We start from the raw sequence: 7,150 nt of genomic DNA on the forward strand, positions 1-7,150 counted from the left end.
ATTAGCAGCACTGGAACATGGTTGTTGCCTAGCAGTAATGAAATAAATAAAATTTTGCTTTTAAAAATAAAACTGATTAGTCCTAGGCATTTTGGCCATGGCCCAGGACTTAGTATTTTTTCTTTTCCATACATACCTCTTGCACCACTACAGACTGAACCACCCCCAAACAAGCCCCCTCTACAAAACTTCACCTCCCTTCACAGCTGAAAACTCACAGCCCAAGCACGACCCCACCACAGCAGTTACACCCACCCCTCCCACACTATGTCCCCCAAGTCCCTGTTTCCGCCCGGACCCTATTCACGGTTGCACCTGCCGCGGGTCACTGTTTCCGCCCGGACCCTATTCGGGGTTGCACCTGCCGCGGGTCACTGTTCCCGCCCGGACCCTATTCGGGGTTGCACCTTGCCGCGGGTCACTGTTCCCGCCCGGACCCTATTCGGGGTTGCGCCTTGCCGCGGGTCACTGTTCCCGCCCGGACCCTATTCAGGGTTGCACCTTGCCGCGGGTCACTGTTCCCGCCCGGACCCTATTCGGGGTTGCACCTTGCCGCGGGTCACTGTTCCCGCCCGGACCCTATTCGGGGTTGCACCTTGCCGCGGGTCACTGTTCCCGCCCGGACCCTATTCGGGATTGCAACTTGCCGCGGGTCACTGTTCCTGCCCGGACCCTATTCACGGTTGCACCTGCCGCGGGTCACTGTTTCCGCCCGGACCCTATTCGGGGTTGCACCTGCCGCGGGTCACTGTTCCCACCCGGACCCTATTCGGGGTTGTACATGCCGCGGGTCACTGTTCCCACCCGGACACTATTCGGGGTTGCACCTGCCGCGGGTCACTGTTTATGTGCGGACCCTATTCGGGATTGCACCTTCCCCGCGCATGTCCGTGCCGATGGTCATGCTCGGGAAGTGCCGCCCCCCCCCCCCCCCCCACGTGCGCGCTGTCGGCGGGTGCTCGGGGCGCAAAGCGCGGAACGGCAGCGCCGGTGCTGGTCTACGGCGATAACGGTGAGTGCTTCTGCCTCTTGCCCTCTTCCAGAGGCTGCATTGAGGACACGCTGCCTGGCCTTAATCCCGGTGCTGGTCGCTATAGTTACCGCGGGGTGGGGGGGGGGAGCGTCGGCCGGGCTGGAGGAGCCCCCGGGGCGGGCAGTGAGGCTGCGGGCAGCGGCCCCTCCCTGTCCGGGACGGTGCTGGAGGAGGAGCCGGTGCGAGCCGCGGGAGCAGCAGAGAGAAGCAGCAGAGAGAAGGTGAGCGGGGCCGCGCGGTCGGTCGCCTGGCGGTTGCCGGGGAAAGCCGCAACGGGGGGGGGCCGCGCGGTGCGGCGGGACCGGCGGCAGAAGCCGCTCCGGGTCGGGGCCGGGCGGCAGCGGCGCTTCCCGGAGCCGCGCGGCGCTGCGCTCGGCCGGGCTTCTGGGTGCATGGGCGACGGGGGGTGGGAAGAATGGTGTCCCCGTAGGGTCAGAAAGGCGGGACAGCCGCCTGTGGCGGTGTGGGAGGTGCTGTAGTCACGTGAGCGGGTCTTCCGGTCGGCCATGTTGTCTCCCCGGGGCACGCCGGGAGCTGTAGTTTTCGTGAACTCGGCTGCCGGGCAGCTGCGTCGCTGCCGGGGGCGCGCGGCACGGCACAGTCCTCGCTACCGGCGCGGCCCCGCGGCGCAGCGCGAGGGGCGGTTTTGTGGCGGGTTCGTGCGGTTTCCCGCGGGCTGCCCGCGGCTCCCCGAGGACCGGTGTGGCCGTGCCCCGGCAGTGCGCATGCGCGGTGGCGGCCCCCGGAAGTGCTGCAATCCCCAAGCGCTCCCCAAACCTGCCCTTGGGGCTCTGGGAGTGCAGGGCTGTGGGGTGGCTGCATTCACCCCACCCCCCCAACCCTCGGCATCGCCCGTGGGGACTGCGGAGGGGGTCAGAGAGCAGACGGGGTGAGCTGTGCCGTGGGCCAGAAATGGAGGCAACGTTTTGCTTTCCTGGGGCTTGAGAACAGATGCGTGTGGCTGATTGAGGGGCTCAGAAACAGACGGAGTTGTGTGGGTTTGGGCTCAGAAACAGAAGTCAAGTCGTGAATTTTTGGGACTTGAGAAGCGGCTCAGCAGGCAGGTTTTTGAGCTCAGAAAGAGGCACTAAGGCAGCTGGTTTGGGGGCCAAAAGCAGAATGCAGTTTGGCTGGTTTTGCAGGCAGGTGAGAGGTGGAGGGGTGTGGGAGGGCCCTGGGGGCTACGGGGGAAAGGAGGGGGTGGGGTTTGGGGTGGCATGGGACCCCGAAGCTTGGGAGGCCGGCATGCACCAGACCAAACTCCATGTCTGAGGTGGTCTCGGGGGGGAAATGCGCTTTTCAGACCCTACGTGCCTTCTTCGGGTTCAGCAATTCTTTGTACGCTGCTTAGAATAATTATGGCCTGATTAATAATACAAAGTAATGAATGCTTAGCGAATGTACAAGGCGGATGTTCACTCCTAATACTCAAGCTCTGACAGTGATTGATTTACAGCCTTGTCAAAGCCCAGGCTGTTGCCGGTAGCTGGAGCCTGTGAGGAGAAAGAGCTGAAATCAAGCGGAGTTTCAGTGCAGAGCTGAAGCGTCACCGAGCCAGACCTGTAGCCAGCAGGAGCTGGAATGAGACAGGGTGTCTGCTGTCTGGAGCCGGCATTAGCCAGAGCCACAATTCTCTGCGGCTGTGAGGAGCAGGAGCTGCAGCCGGACTGTCGACTGGCTGCAGCACCCCTTGGCTCGACGGCGGAGGCTCCTCAAAGAGCGCAGGATTTGAGGTGAGTTGGTGGGAGAGAGAGGAGCAGTCGGACAGGAGCCACAGAGCAAGTGATTGCTTCTGAGTACAACAGATGCTTTATCTCTCTGGTTTTCTGGCTTCCACGGGAGATGATGGCTGCAACACCTGCTTTTTGGGGGCAGCACGGCACTTCCCAGGAGGGTGCTGTTGCGGTAGAGGTCAGTGCTGGCTGGCGTGTCGGTGACTGGCGGGGCTCTGTCTTGCGGGTGATGGAGAGGAACCTGTTGAATGTAGGAGCATCCCAGTGAGATGATGTGCTCCTGATGAGGATGGATTCTGGAGTGTGCTCTCTGAAAGGTAAGTCAAGGGGCAAAAGCCGTGGGTAGGGTGGGGCCGGCAGAGGCTCTACCATCAGGGCTGTGGAGAGGGCTATTTAGGCTTCCTTAAGTCTGGGGAAAGAGAGCAGGGTCTGTCCCACAGGACGTGCATGTTCTGGCCTGTGTCAGTGTACTCATGTCATTTGTGGTGTCTGTGTTCTGTCTTGTATGCAGTGCCTTCCCCACGTCTCTGTGGTAACCCGTGGGCTCTCTGCATGGCGCATGCACCTTGGTAGGCGTCCATAGGGTCTCGGATGCCTTGCTGCTTTGGAAAAGAGCCCGTTGAGCACTCCCCGTCTCATGAGTGGAGCTTATGGCGTCTTTTGCATCACAGATGTTTGTGGAGGGTTGCCTTTGTGGAGGAGATCTGGGCCAGAATGACAGCTGTGCTCTTCAGAGTTCTGTTTCCATAGAGGTCCCTCCCCTACAGCACTTCACCCCCCGTGTCCTTGTGGGCCTCGGCCTTAAAGCCCGGCTCCTCCCACGTCGGTTGTTCTGGTTGTGTATTGCACTGCAGCACTCGCTGTCGGTTTTGACTACGCCTTGCTTTGCAGGGCTTTGTGTTCTGCAGCTGACGCAGGGCCATCTAGATCCCCAGAGCAGATCCTCGAGCGAGGTTTGCCGGAGTGTACAAACGCAAGAGAAGGAGGAGCGGGAGCGGGGTCCGTTGCGAAACATCTTCCTTGGCTCCCGGTTAGGAAGGCTGACACCGTGGGGGCGTGTGGAGCAGCGACGCTGCCGAGGCGCACGATGAGGCAGTTCCAGGGGTGGGTTTAGAATGGGGGTGATCTGCCACTGTGGCAGGTGGGCAGTGGAACGGATGTTTGGAGTGAGGGGTGGATCGAGTGGCTGTTGAATGAGCGTCAGTTTCTGAATGTGTCTAACTGTGTGTGTGAAGGTTTTTCCATTTCAGGTTGTATTTAATGTTGAGATAGTAAACATTTTTTTAAAATTGTGTTTAAAAAGAAGCCCAGCGGGGGGTTCGGTGTCTCTCTTACTCAGACAGAACCCTTCCTCAGGCTTTCTCTGTGCCCCTGAGCTCTCTCACAGTCTTCACTGCTGTCTTGGATGTCTCCATTCAGTTGCTCATCCCCTGAGGACATCTGTACATTGCTGGAACGCCTTGACTTTTACACCGTGTCCCAGAGCCGCCTTCTGTCTCTCTTTCAGTCTCAGCACCCTGCTCCTGCTGTCACCACGCCTACTGAGGCCAACCTCGTGCCCCGCAGCCCTCTTTTGGCACCGTGGCGCACTCTGCACCCTCCTTCCTCCCTGAGACCCTTTCCTGATGCCACCTTTCATCTGCAGAACGCTCGCGTTGTCCTCTGTGCTAGCTAAGATACCTACCTGGTCCCCTGAGGACACCTGCAGTTTCTTCAAATCCCCTCCGGACTTCTTCGTCATGTCCTTGAGCATTCTTTTGGCTGTCCTCCTCTGCTGCTGTCATGATGCCTCCTGAGGTCTTGGATGATCCCTGCAGCACACTTTTAGCCCTGTAAGTCTCCTTTGGACTTGTTTTGTCGCAATAGCACCTCTGCTAAGATCTCTGTTGCCAAAAAAGAGCATTCTTTTTCTTCTTTATGCCACCTAGGATGCCTCCTCAGACCTTCTTTGTGTACCACAGCCCTGTTTTAGCTCTGTAGTGGACTTGGACTCTCTCTCATGCCCTCAGAAACCCATCCTCAGGTGTGTTTGTACCTCAGAGCACTCTTAATCATCCTCTGTGCCATCTAGGGTGTCTCCATTTGGTCCCGGCCTCCCGACGACATCTGTACTGTTCAAATCCCCTCCAGACTTCCTTCTCATGTCCCTGAGCCTTCTTTGGTGTCTTTGGCCCAATCAGGACCTCTCTAAGGGTGTCATGATGCCTATCGATGCCTTCAAGGTTGCCCCTAGCAGACTTCTAGCTTTGTAGCAGACCTCGCAGCCATCTCATTCTCTCAGAGGGCTTCCCGAGTGTTCCTGCTATCTGTGACCCAGCCCAGTCAGTCTGTCCTCTCTTCCCTCTAGCCGTGCCTCTGTTCGTTCCCTGGGCCTCTGATGACGTGTTTCCTTGGTTCAGATCCCCTCGGGATTTAATCGTCATGTCCCCGGTCCTTTTTCTGTCTCTCTGGTTCCCCCGGGACAGTTCTCCTCCCAGTCACGATGCCTCCCAAGACCTTCCTTGTGGTCTGGTTCCGTCCTGTAGCACTTTAGGTGGGGCCGTCTTTGAGCCGCACACGAACTCATTTGTTCCTCTGTGCTAGCCAGGATTCCCGTGTTTAGTTCCCAGCCACCCAAGACCATCTGTACTCTGCTCAGGTGATCACCCGAGTTCCTCCTGGTTGTCCCTCAGCCTTCGTTTATCCATTAACCCCACCCCCACGATCCCTCTCCTCACAGTCGCAGTGCCTGCTGAGACCTCCCTCGATCTCCGCAGCCCCTTGAGGCACTCGATCTCCTTTTCTCTCTCTCTCATTCTGTCAGAGCCTCACTCCTTTCTTTGCTGTGCAGCGCTCCTTTTTCTTTCTCTCTGCCATCGAGGGTGTCTCCGTTTGGTTGTTCTCTCAGTCATCTGTAGTTTGCCCAGATGCCCTCCTGAGACTCCAGGGCCCTCGCTGTGTCTGCAAGGCTTCTTTTCTTACCGTGCTTCCTCCTAACTCCTCTACTCTGTATAACAGTGTCTTCCGAGTCCTTTTGCGTACTCCACCGCGCTCTTGTGGCACTTCAGCTCCCTTTGGATTTTGTTTTTTGGCGCTCTTCAGAGCACTCTTCTCTTACTCTCTGGTGTGTCAGCCTGCACACGTATGTGGGTTGGAACTGCCCTGCCTGGGGCACAGCGATGTCGGTCAGGGGAAGAATAGCACTAAGAGTCTGTAGTTAATGTTGATTTGCCTGAACTGTTTAGGTACACCCCGTACAGCCCCCTTGCAGCAAGCAGCCCTCAGCAGCAGGCAAGGATGTCACGGGGATGACCGGAGCTATCTGGGAGAGGCTGCGGGAGTGGTAGTTGAACAGATGGAATCTCAAAGGTGTTAAGGCTCGTTGTGTGTAGGGCTTAATGCTGTTTTATTTTTATGTTTTTTTTTAATGGCAGGCTGTAATGACACCCTAGACGGTGTTCCTACATGGAGTCAAGAACTCTGGAATTGTTAAGCTGTCACTCAGCATCCAGGTGACCTGCTTAAAAGTTTTTTTCAGATTCAGAGGGACAATATATGCACCAAAGAGTGACAGAGGCAGCGAGCAGGGCACTGTAAGAAGGTGGGTCAGCGTGTGGTGTCGGAGGAGAAGACATGACTGGTTGCTACATGACTGGCTTATCGGTTTGGGGTTTTTTTTGTTTTGAAGGTGCAAAGCAGGATATCGGCACCGGAGGTGACTCGGGCAAGGTGAGATGAGTCGGCTGAGTTATTTTTCAGTTATTTTTCATGTGTCGTACTGTTGGTGAAACTAGAAGCATCTCCTGTTGTCTGTGTCTTACAGGTGGTACCCAGGCCTCAACGTGGCGACCGGTAAATGTCAGAGGCAGGGTGGGTGAGCGGCCAAGGTAACGGGGCAGGAGATGGCAGTCGGTGTGGGCAGGCTGCAGGTTCAGCTTGTGCCTCTCGCTTTGGTTTATGCAGGTGCCACATGTAGGCTGGAGGGGCGAAGCTGCGTGCTGCTGAGCAGTCCAGGACAGCGAGGCAGTTGTCGGCTGGGTCAGGGTTTTCGTGCAGAGAATCACGTGGCAGCTCGATGAAGCATTTCTCTTTGGTTTTGCAGGAGCCGGGCAGGCTGCCTTTGGAATCGGATGAGCGTTTGAGGTGAGCTGGGTAGTAGAGAGGAGGAGCACGGGGCTGGTGATTTCTCGCAAGCACAGTGGTAGCTCTCTGTCTTTTGGTATCGTAGGTGCCACGGGCCACGCTGGCCGCAGCGTCCAACACTGGACTCTGCGCAGAGCAGCTGAGCGGAAAGCCCCGTGGCTGTTGAGGTGGAGGGTGTTGTGACAGAGGTGTGTCAGCTGACGTGATGCTGACTGCTGGCACTGTTTTTTTTTGCATATGATGAAGAGGAACCTGGCAGCTG

The sequence above is a fragment of the Strix uralensis genome, unplaced genomic scaffold (genome assembly GCF_047716275.1).
Source record: "Strix uralensis isolate ZFMK-TIS-50842 unplaced genomic scaffold, bStrUra1 scaffold_239, whole genome shotgun sequence".
Classification (NCBI taxonomy): Eukaryota; Metazoa; Chordata; class Aves; order Strigiformes; family Strigidae; genus Strix; species Strix uralensis.